At 35.2% G+C, this 12,050-nt stretch overlaps 1 protein-coding gene and 1 long non-coding RNA gene across 5 annotated transcripts in view; one reads left to right on the top strand and one right to left on the bottom strand.

The window, feature by feature from the left end:
• The window catches only part of N (neurogenic locus Notch protein), a 252,933-nt gene that overhangs the window by 118,465 nt on the left and 122,418 nt on the right, over window positions 1-12,050 (bottom strand). The gene's annotated exons all lie outside the window — the stretch shown is intronic.
• Window positions 1,371-3,834, top strand: LOC143900784 (uncharacterized). 3 transcript variants are annotated; one of them, XR_013257873.1, is made up of 4 exons: window positions 1,371-1,815; window positions 1,990-2,721; window positions 2,786-2,897; window positions 2,986-3,834. It is a non-coding gene; the product is annotated as an uncharacterized LOC143900784 (long non-coding RNA). The 3 variants fall into 3 exon arrangements; XR_013257874.1 differs by having other exon boundaries at window positions 1,371-2,217; window positions 2,553-2,721; XR_013257872.1 differs by having other exon boundaries at window positions 1,371-2,721.

Below are 12,050 nucleotides of genomic sequence, written 5' to 3'. Positions count from 1 at the left end.
TCAAACTTATTAAATAACATGATTAATGCAATTATATTTATAACGTTATAGTTGTTGTTCTATGACATTATTATGCATTATTATCACACTATATTTTTATAGTCATTATTATGAAGACATTTAGTTGCTTGAAATATAATGTTAAGGTATTACGAACAGTTAAAATTTACATCTCAAAATTAATTGGTCTTCGGGCATTCCTTAACTGTCTATATAAAGACAGTTATATATATATATACATGTAAATTTTATAACGAGGTTTCGAAACCATGCCTTGATGCCTTTTGCAGCTTTTACTTCGCAGGGAGATCTGCTTATATACACGGCTGGATGTATTTTAAACGCGAGAAAGCTCTTCTCGCCATACGCTACCTAGTGGCGTTATTGTAAACGTTGTTGGGCTACGCCGATCGTAAATAAGTCTAACAATACTTACATATTTCAAATCACTATAGTATTTCGATTTCTATAAGCTATAAAAAAAAGTTGACGTGCTATTTGTTCACATTTATATAGTTACAGCAACAATTATGCAACAAATTTATGTAACAATTATTTATTAGTTTTCTTAACCACTTACTTTAGTTGCACTAATTATTAAATAGTTCGTGGAATTATAATTATATAGTCCATGTTATTTTTCCAATAAAGTTTGTGCAACAATTATATATTAGTTCTTTTAACCATTAAATTAGTTCTCTTAATTATTGATTTAGTTGCAATAACTATAAAATAGTTCATTTAACTATATGAAATAATTCTATGAATACAACTTGCATAGTTGTCACCTTATAGTTGCCATGACAATGATTTTTTCTCTGAGTGTAGTTAGACAAATTACTTATTTTAAGAAATAAGAGAATTCGTGAAAGATTCAAGACCTACAACCATCTTATTATAATTTTAAGAGAAACGAGCTCTATATATATATATATATATATATATATAAAGTTCTATATGATGCCAAAGCGATCATAGATGCTATTTTTGAAAATGTAATGTTTTTATTCGTGCGTGATTTGCATCGTTATTCTATTTAAAAATGTAAACGTACGCACACACAAATCTTAATTTCGTGTTTACAAAGTGGATGCTGTAACACAATATCGATCTCCTTTAATTATCGGCTACCGGTGGTTTCTTCCGGAGCAGGAACTACGTCACGGACGTATGTTAGGTGAAGAGGAATCGCAACGCGCGGTCACGTTCAGAGGACGATATCGAAATGCTGGATCGTTCGAGATGCGCTCGTGCACATGTTCTCCTGTAATCTTTGCGACTTCCTTCTTCATCCTCTCTACGGTGCATATGCCGAAGGATCGGGTTCCTCTTTTTCCCTTGCCGGTACATCGCGCTTACTCGCTCATACACCCAGAGAAATGATTTATTACATTCAAATAAATAAGTACATTAGAACATTATTTATTTGAATATAATATAATTTTATTTGTGCGAACAAAATTTTTATTAGATTGTGACTATGAGAGCTACTTGGTGCAACTAAATAATTTTATTTATGTATAGCTGTGCCATATAAAGAAATATTCTTTTGGTCTGAATAAACGCAATATTCAAAATTAAAAATGTAAATAAATATTTCTTTTGGTCAAATAAATAAAATTAAGTTGCGCTTGCTAATAGATGTAGCTGGTTGCCTCGCGCGCGCCCGTCGCTTATTTTGTTTCTCGTCCTGTATAGACGTGTGCAGTGTGCAGTGCGTTTTGTCGAAAATTATTGTAACAATGAAGATGGATCATGAGATGGTGACATTCTTACAAAATTCAGGCTTGGAGAGCTACATAGAAATTTTCACAAGTAAGTATATTCTAAATTCTAAAATGCACGAAACTTATATATGTGAGATGTGACGAATGACCGGCGCCCTATTATCACCTTTCACTAAGAATAACTTTTACAGTTATTCTATCATAATGGATTATTAATCGTTTATAGTAAAAAATGTATGTCGGTCCTTCTTCTTTCGCTTAGGGCCAATTTCTTCACCGTTGGATAACTCTATCCTTTGGTTAACCTCACTCTTCACAATCGCAAGTGTGGCTTAAAAGCTATACAGAACCATGGACAGAAGTATTGGAACGCTGGACGAAAACAGCACCAAATCGGATTGCCCAGTTTACCAAGCGCAAAGATCTCTCAATAATTACTATTCTGACGGAATGGCCATTATTCAAACATCCAGTAGGATACTGCTCTTTGGTATGATATTCTCCAAATATATTTTGCATACTTTATTGACATAAGATGGATAGAATTTACAAAAAAAATTGAAAAATTGAATGAGATGAAGCGAGAGAAATAATTATGGCGAATTAAAGTAAATTTTCAGTAAATCTAAAGTTGTTGAGATAAAACGCATTCTACTGAAATAAAACATATAAATAAGGTTTGGAATTTACTACATTTAACTTGGACAAATAAACTGTATTGCATTCGACTAAATGGATAATTAAATTTTGAAATATTTGTATGATTTGTAAAATGTTGTCATTGTGTTGTAAAATTGCGTTCTTCAAATGATCCTTTCTTTACAGATTTCGATTGATTTCACTGTTCTGTTTCCGGAGAAAGGACTCAATCTTCTGAACGGCTGGCCTAGCTGCAGAGATAAGCTCATTGATATTATAAGAGAGCGTTCAAATAAAGACAAGCACTCGATTGCACACCAGATTCTGAATACCCTTCCTTCAGTGATATCAGAAGGTAATTAATACATTGTGTACAATAATATTTTTTTACATAAATTACGTAATGGCTTATGTACCAGATGGCAAAAACATTATTGCAATGTACTTGTTACGATAATCCGAGAAAAGGGTAAAGGATCGTGGAAACCAACAATAGCAGAAGCTCAAGAAACGTTTGTTCTATACGTCAAAGTAAGTATAACATTATCAATTAATAAACAATTGTTTATTTTAATAATATCAGATAGATTCTAATATTATCAATTTCTTGCCTTTTAAGGATTCCGTAAGCAAGCAAATCTTTCTGGAACAGAGGAAAAAGAAATATGAAAAACTCATGCGACCGATTCAACCGTGTGTGATCATAGTAGGAGAAACATTACAGACGGCGAAGGATTTCTACGTATGATTCGAGAACGTAGAGTACAAACTGAGTAGCGTATTAGGAGCAGTAGATACGTGTTTCAAAGTCATACACGTTATGAACCTATAGTATATCCACCCGAAGCGTATAATACATGGATGTTTATTCAGAGGTATTTTTACAAAATATATTTACAAAAGGAAAAAGTGCCAACGTGTGTTACAAGTCTTATCAGCGAGCTTTAATGCGACACTACAAGTGTATACACAATTTTGAAGACTGTATTTTTTATCAAGGGCGTGGATATACATTAAATGCCAGTACAAAGTCTTAAGATTATATAACTTTATCGACGATAAAGGCTCGTGTTAACCTGTTAAGAATAAGTACATTAGAATATAATTTTCAAGAAAATAAATAGCTCTTATAAACTTGTTTAGTTTAAAACAACACTCGAACATTATTAATTTGAGGGACTTTCTAGTATGTATATAAATATATTATACGTTTTTAAGCATTTTTATTTTATGTTTTTGTGCTTCGACGTAGTAGTTGAGACCGTAAATAACCTTTTTCCAATATTTTTTTACGCAGAGTTCACTGTTGAATGAGAATCTCATGACTTTTTTAAATAATATTTTACATATTTTGTAAGATAAAACTAAAAAAATTTTTTAAACAATAAACAGGTTGCGAATTATCGTATAAAGCAATATTTAAAAAATGTACTTTTGCGCATTTAAAGACCGTTACAATTATTGCCAAGATTGCATACTTTTATACCATATATACATATATTATGTATATTTTATACTTTGTTTATTTAAAAAATTGTATTTTTTTTTAGTTTTAATTAAAATAAACAAATTTTAAGCAATTTTATGATTTATTTAATTTTTGCATAAAATCAGAAAGCAATAGGCCTATATATATATATATATATATATATATATATATATATAAATCAAATATATATTTTATTTAAAAATATATTTTATTTAAAGAAAAAAATATTGTTGCTACAAATAAATATTTTATTAGATACTAAGAAAGTCATTAAGTTGACATTAAATATGTGAACTCTTAGTATCTAATAAAATATTTATTTATAGCAACAAACATGTAGCCAAATAAATAAATAAGCTTGAAATTAATAAAATGCTATTAGGCCGATATATAAATAAAAGAATTTATTAGTCTGAACAAAATTTTATTTGTTCTGAATAAATCTTTTCTCTGGGTGTACTTCTAACCGGTTTAGCTAACGACCCCTATCTTGTGCATCGCAAAATAATGAAATTACGCGAAAAAGAGACGCGGCATTACGGTGGACCATGTTTCGTAAGTATAACGTACACGCCGGCGATAGTATATGTTAGAATAGAAGCAGTCAAGTTGATTCCAGCTGCCAGCGGAATCTCATTTCGTACCACGAAAGAGTATAGAAAGAAACTTAATCTACCGTTATAATTATATATCTAAACTCAAATTTAGCGTCATTGGCAATTACCCGAAGCATCGATTTTATAAAACGTGAGCTTGTAAAAAAATGTTACATATATATATATCGTATATAGCACTACATCTCTATTATCGATAATTACGAATTGAAATAAAAAAATGTACTGTTGATAAATTATTGTTGAATTATAATCGTTGCAATGTAATATCTCACAGAAGCTCGATATAAATAGGTTTTTATTAAAAAAACAACAAAGTGTCGTAACAAAGAATACTCTACTTTTACTTGAAAAATTATATTAACCGTCAATTCGTTTTATAGAGGTGCATGAGTGCGGTGCAGTAACCGACTAGAAGATTCGGCCGTTAAGTCAAATTTACGCGCCGGTATTTTCGCTCCGTAAATTTTTGCCCCGCGGGATTCCACGTTCTTAGGTGCTCCACTCCGCGAAATGACGCCGTTGTCGTAAGAGAGAATAATAATTGCATTCCGCGATGACGAGGCCGATAGACACGAAAGGAAAGACGAACGCAAAGTGCGCCCGCCCAGGGAAAGAGGAAGTCACGAGTAATCTTCTTTCGAGAGTGATCTCGCGATGGGAGAGGAGTCAGATTGCTCTGCGCACGATATGCCGTTTTAATGGCACTCTGAACGATTTCGCCATAAATATAAGAATATATGGAAAAGAAAGACGAGAAATATATAAGAAACAATAAGAATAAAAAGGAAAAGAAACGAAGAAAGTTAATGAAAATAGTATATAAATCGGTCAATTTTTTCCCGACATCAGTTCTGGGAGATAATTATTTTAGAATATTTTAGATACTGACATAGAATTTTATATCTTCTTCTGTAAATAATCGTAATTTTTTAGAATCATTTACAGAAAAAGATTTAAATTCTACCTAGATCTAAATTTCCACAACAGAGTAATTCCATACGTTCAATTTTTTTGGGTTTTTCTCAAAATTTTCCCTAAAGATGTTTAATTTATTCACTTTTTAAATTAGTCACTATATATAAATTAAATGTGATGTAATACGATGGTAGTAATCAAATCGCTATTTTGCCCTTCCCAAATAAAGTTGACTCCATCTTTCTTTCTGTGCCCGTTCTTACATTCGTTCCTGGAGTGGTACTTTACGCGTTCCGTCATTCCGACATCTTTCTTACGTTCTACCGTTCTACCGTTTTCGCTGAGCAACGAATACGGAGATCCGGCCGGATGCAGAAAAGCGCTCTTCCATTTTGCCACAAGCTTTATGACTTTTTTATGATTAATACGGTCGGAAGGCCGCGATGAAGCGGCATGATCATTTCCGCGGCGATCTCTCCATGATCTTTCTTCGAAATGGGAGAAGCATCCGCTAATTAATGTTTGGCGAGTCTTTCGGTCGAATTCTCTCGATCGAGGGGTTATAAAAGTACGTATAGATCGTACGTATATAGAAAAATAGAGTTCGTTCGCTGCGTTTGCATTTCTATTTGTATCGCAAAGTGCAATTAAAGTGCACAAAGAGAATGCAATCATCGGGTAATTCCAACATTGCTTAAGCGCAACGGCTTAACAATCGCGATTATCATAATCGTTTCGATCGTTACGTTGGCGTTATATACTATGTCGACAGACGAGAGATCCCTTCATTCATATTAAACGACAGGAATTGAAAATGTCACAATTTTGATAGATTCAATTTGCAGTCCGTGAAAATATTTGCCTTACTATCAATATTGTTTACGCTTATATTATAACAAACAAATAACAGACATAGAACTTTTCATATAATTATGACATTTCAAGTTTTATTTCATCCAATTTGTCATCGATCTCGACAGAGATGGCTTTTTACCATGTTCCGGCGAGGGCTTTGATCCGACGTCAGGAACGGAGAATCGCCGGGCAGAGTTAGTTAATCGAAGGCTGTGTCGGGCCTTCTTTACCGTTAGTCGATCAACGGTGGACTCGCGAACAAAGCGATCTTAAATTTATACGCTTCGGTTATCGCTTCCACGAAGAATTCCGGCCGGGCTTGGAGTTTACGAGCCCCGGCGCGCGATAGAATGCGCGCTGCACCGCGCCGCTTGTCGTGCACGCGTGCGTGTGTGCGTGCGTAAAATCGCGCTGCGCGCACCGTGGTGACCGCGAGAGAGCCGTAAGAGAGTATCGGAAGGGGTGTGAGAGAAGGGGGATGGACACGGGACACGGAAAAGACGGGGGCAACCGGCGGCGAGGCGAAGCGGTGGAAAGGGGAAGGTTTTATCGTCGCAATCAAGGGCAACGCGCGAAAGGCAAGGCAACGCTCTCCTGCCATTACGCTATATGCCATGCCACTTCGACAAGTTTATGACCGCAGGTGTACCGGTGTCCTCTTCTTTACCTGTATCCGTTCCTTTGAATCTCCTCCCTCTTTCTTGCCATCCCTCTCCTTCCCGTAATCTACCTTCCGTCATATCACCTTAAACGATATCTTCTCATTGGAGCACTACCGTACTGTCGTAGTCGAGGTCTCGCACGGGGTATAGTCACGCGTCAGTCTCGACTAACATGTCGGTTGAATTTTATTCGAATGATTGAAAGCAGCGATAGTTGTACCAATGAATGTCAAATTAAAAAAACATTTAGATAATTGAGATTCAGTTTCTACTGATAAACGAAAATAATTGTTTCGACACACAATATGCTTAGATATTAATTAAAAATTACTTGAGTATAAGAATATTACACGCAATTATAACTTTAGATATCAGCTTGTTAATAATATTATAGATTTTATCGTTTTTTTTATAGCCGAAATTGCGGTTTCTGATGGCGGTAGACGAAAGTTTCCATTGAATTTGCTCGCATTTTCGATGTAGTTTCCGCCATGCGTGTCCCGATGATGCAGCCGAAAATTTTGTTCGGGGTGTACACAGCTCGTGGCAGGGCATAAAGTAATTCCGTGATCACGTTTATGGGAACACGGAGGCGCCGAAGTCAGAGGTCAATCGACTTCCACCGGGATGACCTCCTGGAGAAACAACGCGTCCCCCTGTGCCCCTGCGCATCGCCACGTGAGTACGGTGAACCCTTTCCCCATGCGTCCGACGCGTGCATACCATCGCGCGTGGTCCTGTGTGTGCGCATATTCCCTGGTAAACACACACATCACGCGCGCAAACGTGTGGACTGTCTGTCGTATCGATGCGCGGTTTGCGGTTTTCATGCAAAGAAAGCTCGGTGAGAATACAAGGATGACCGAAAAACTACCGTGTGTGAAACACTGTTATCCGTGCAATTTTTTACAATTGTATTATATAATAACGTAATAAAAATTTTCTATATAAAAAGAAATAGCATTACTCTATTATCACTTTAATTGAAAGTTATTGTATTGCAGATATTATCTTTAAAAAACTATATTCTTTTGCATAAAAAATAATATATTAAAATTTCTCATAAAAGATATATTAACAAAATATAAAAATGATATAATAAATTTAGTGAATTATCTTCTCATATTATAATTTTGAAGATTTTGAGAATGTTAAAAGTGTGCTTAAAACAAAACGTTAAATATTAAATAAAGATGTACAAGAATATAATGATTAAAAATTAATCAAAATACAAAAAATATAAAAACTAAATTTGAAAGTTCATCTCACAATACATATATACGTCGTTGAAAAGTGGAAAAATGAAATAATACAATCCCATTGCGATAGAAATACGACTCATAAGATTGCAGAAGCCGGTCAGTTAGTGCTCATGAAAATGTATGGAAATATTCGACCAAGCTTTCAAACGGTACTCTTAACATTAAGCGCGTATTTACAGTCTAGGTTTCTAATTGGATCTTGTAAGTACGATCTATGTATGCTTGCAAACGGCTAAATGAATATTTATTCTTATTGTTATGACTATGACTATCACATCTGTGAATCAAATTATATCTTGAAAGCCAATTCGAACGATTTAAAAATCTATAACAAGTTTTCGAAATAATTGCACCATTAGATCGGCTTAATCAAGAAACGATAATGGATCAATATTAAAATACGATAAAATAATACAATGTGTTGAATTAATGAAATAAACAATTTGGATTAATATTCTTTCTTTATATTTATATGTTTATTACCTAATATTACAACTACAATATTAGAATAATTTTACGATATGGTTTTAGTTGATTCCTTTCAAGTGAAGATAGATACAGATACATTGTAATTTCACTGACAATGAGTTTATATTGATATATGGTATAAATGGTATAATATGGTAATAAGTCTTGTGCTCTTATTTGTGATAAGTAAAACGTGACATTTGACACATAAAGTGTTTTCTTGCTGTATACGGAAAGTTGATCTCTCGATCTCTCCCTTTCCCAAAATTATACTGATTTCAATCTTTGCTCTCAGAAACAGCAATGAAGATATTTGTAAGGAAGTAAAAAGCTGTCGAGATGAAATCAGAAAGACAAATGACGTCTCTTTGTATATTCAGAAAGCGGAAGAAATTCAGCTATATAGAAACTTGTTTCACGAATGAGAATCGACCCGAAGAGATCTTGACTCGTTTCAACATTTACGATCTTGAATCGTATCGCATCGGATCTAATTAAGAACGGTTGCGTTCACTCGCAAAACTGGTTCCTCCTAAGTTTATCACATCAACGAGCTTCCTTCGCGTCTATTAGAAAGCATTCATAGAATTATTTCTCTCAATTCTAATGCCATACCTGTTCTCAGAAAGAATCATTTTGCAAATAATGTGACAGATGCGAGTACCAAACAAATTATATTATTTCACAAAACGAAGAAAGTAAATTCTCGGGAGATCCGCGCTTCAGAAGCGCGTATAGTAGCACAATTGATAGGCTCATAAAAAATAAAACTATTACGAAAGCAATCGTACGAAGTCGTCAAGATAGGCTCGCGGCCTCACAGGTATGATCCGATCAATCCGCGTGATGATCAAATGTGCGTGCACGCGCGTTCGCGTAAGGCAGATATATTTAATAAGAGACCGAATGGAGTGCGGTAAAGGAGAGGAGAATCGAGAAGAACCTGATATGGTAATGGTAAAATATGAAGAGTACGAGAAAGGGTTGCCGCGAGAGTTCGTAGATGGTATCGAGTAGAGAAGGGAATATAAGAACCAATGGAAAAAGAACGGACGGAAGAGAAGAAAAAGGAGAGACGAAGAAGGACAAGAGAAAAGGAACAAGGTATTGGCGCGCGGCGGCTTTACGAGCAACTCGATGATTCTTCGCGGTGCGGTCGTCTCGAGGGGGCTCGCTGGGGTTCGCGCCGGGGCCCTACTTTCATCGCGCCGCAAGAGCAAATGCAAACATGGTCGCTTTCTACGGGGGGTGTGGTCCCCTTTCTATGGAGATCGTCTCCCTGCCACGTCTCTGTCGCATCATCGACCGAGACCCTATTGTTTTCGAGCGAGAACACCGCGCATCTGTCTTTGTCGATTGAGCCCCAGTAAATTCGAGAATAAATTCAATTCGGCTAACATGTAAATTAAAAAGATAGGGAGAATAGAATTTAATTAGTCGAACATGTCCTATAAATAGAAATATAATTTAATTCGTAAATGTCTTGGAAAATAGAGATTTTAATAGAAAAATAGATTATCACTAGAAATAACTCTTAAATTAGATAAAAAGTAAAAAATATTACAATTTTTTATTATTATATTTTGCGATTAAATTTCGAAAATGCGTTATTTAAACGATTTAGAACAGAGGATATGGCAAATATCAAACTTTCAGCGAGATGCTGCAATATAAAATTTGGTAAATATGACGATATCGATATTGCGATTCAGTAGATCTTTTAAATTAATTTCAAATTTATATTCAGCGCAGTGGCGAGCCGCGCCCGATTCCGGCTGCTTCCAGTGGCAGCATCCAGCTCAGTTTACACCGCGTGGGTGTCGATTTATCGTTCCACCGGAGACGCAGACAAAAGGGACCACAGCCTCTCTCTATCATCTGGATAAATAAAAGGTGCCCACGAGGAAGATATCTCGCAGAAGTTCATCTCGCACCATATAAAGTTCAATGGACTATTCTACTTTATGATTACGTGGAAGTTTAATATTACTTCTCAACGTGATTTTGAACTAAAATTAAATTCATATTTTTCCTAAACTATTTTCCTATCTATGATATTAAACGCGTAATTTCATACAAAAAGACGTTTACCTTTGTCAGGACTCTAAGCTAATTGTATAAGACTATTTTTCATTCTAGTTTTAAAAAAAGCAAAATTACAGCGCACATATCTTGTTATATCAAATAATAATATAGATACAAAAACGGTACAGACATTAGACATTATACAGTTACACACATCGCTGTTGCCAGTGTGTATTATAATAATGATTATTCAATGAAGTATTAATTTCATTTACATCTAATATTTAATATTCGATGCTACATTTTACATCTGACATGAATACGTTATTGTATTTCATATTAATGAAGTATATATTTCATGAAGGGACGTAATACATTATTCGCTCTGATTTCGGGCCAATTCCCCAGAGATTCGTGACGTATCTCGCGACATATCGAGACCTCAATGAGCGAAAAACAAAATCGAAAGGGGTTCTACGGGGCGCATCTGTGCGATTTTGATCGAATCGTGGGAACGTAACGATGCCCACGAAATTCGTACGTTACTACGCCGAATGTCAGACTGATAATATATTTTGCTAGCTTGTTACGTCTGTTCATATTTCATATGCATGCAATATAATAGCGTATAAATTTTCGAGCGGTTATTTCTGTGCAACCAACGATTCGCAATAGTTTCGCACATGGAAGATATAAAACGTGCAAACTGATGTAACACGTGTTCTTCGAGATTTCTAACTCTTATGCAAATAGATTGGTCTTTATCTCAATAAGAAAGCACTTATGGGCAGTACGAGTATTAAATAAAATCGTTACTTTACTACGATTATCGCATGTAGTAAGTGAATGCTGCATTCTCTCACATCGCGAGTTTTACGATTTTAAATTCGGAGGGCCAGATAGAGACAAGAGCTCCAACTCGGAGTCACGTCTCGTCTAGAGTAGCTCGGACTCATTTATCGTATCCTCTTCCAACCCTTTCCAGAGCTTATGAGAATGAAACGCTAGCGGTATACTTATATCCCTGTAGCTACAAGCAGCCATGGACAACAACGACCGGTATCTGTCACTGTCGCGAGGAATTGTGAGCCGAGCACATCCAGTCCGAGATCGGTGTCTCCACGTCTCTCGGAAGCTTCTGTCTCTTTTTTCATGTTTGGACGACTGATTTGTTTCGACATCAGCGGGGGTTGAAACGAGCGAGAGGCAGCGCTAATAATTTTTAAGATAACCAAATCGGAATTCAAGTTGAAAAAATGCGTAAAAACAAGTAATTATTTGACCTATCCAAGCATCCTATATACAACCAAATATATTAATTTATTTAAAAACGTTGCAATTAAATATAATTTAAATATTTATGAGTTTCGAGCAAATTCACACTAAAAAAT

The sequence above is a fragment of the Temnothorax americanus genome, unplaced genomic scaffold, assembly GCF_048541705.1.
Source record: "Temnothorax americanus isolate GAGA-0224 unplaced genomic scaffold, ASM4854170v1 Scaffold30, whole genome shotgun sequence".
NCBI lineage: Eukaryota > Metazoa > Arthropoda > Insecta > Hymenoptera > Formicidae > Temnothorax > Temnothorax americanus.
The sequence above is the reverse complement of the archived record's forward strand: the minus strand, read 5'-3'. Positions and strand labels throughout refer to the sequence as shown.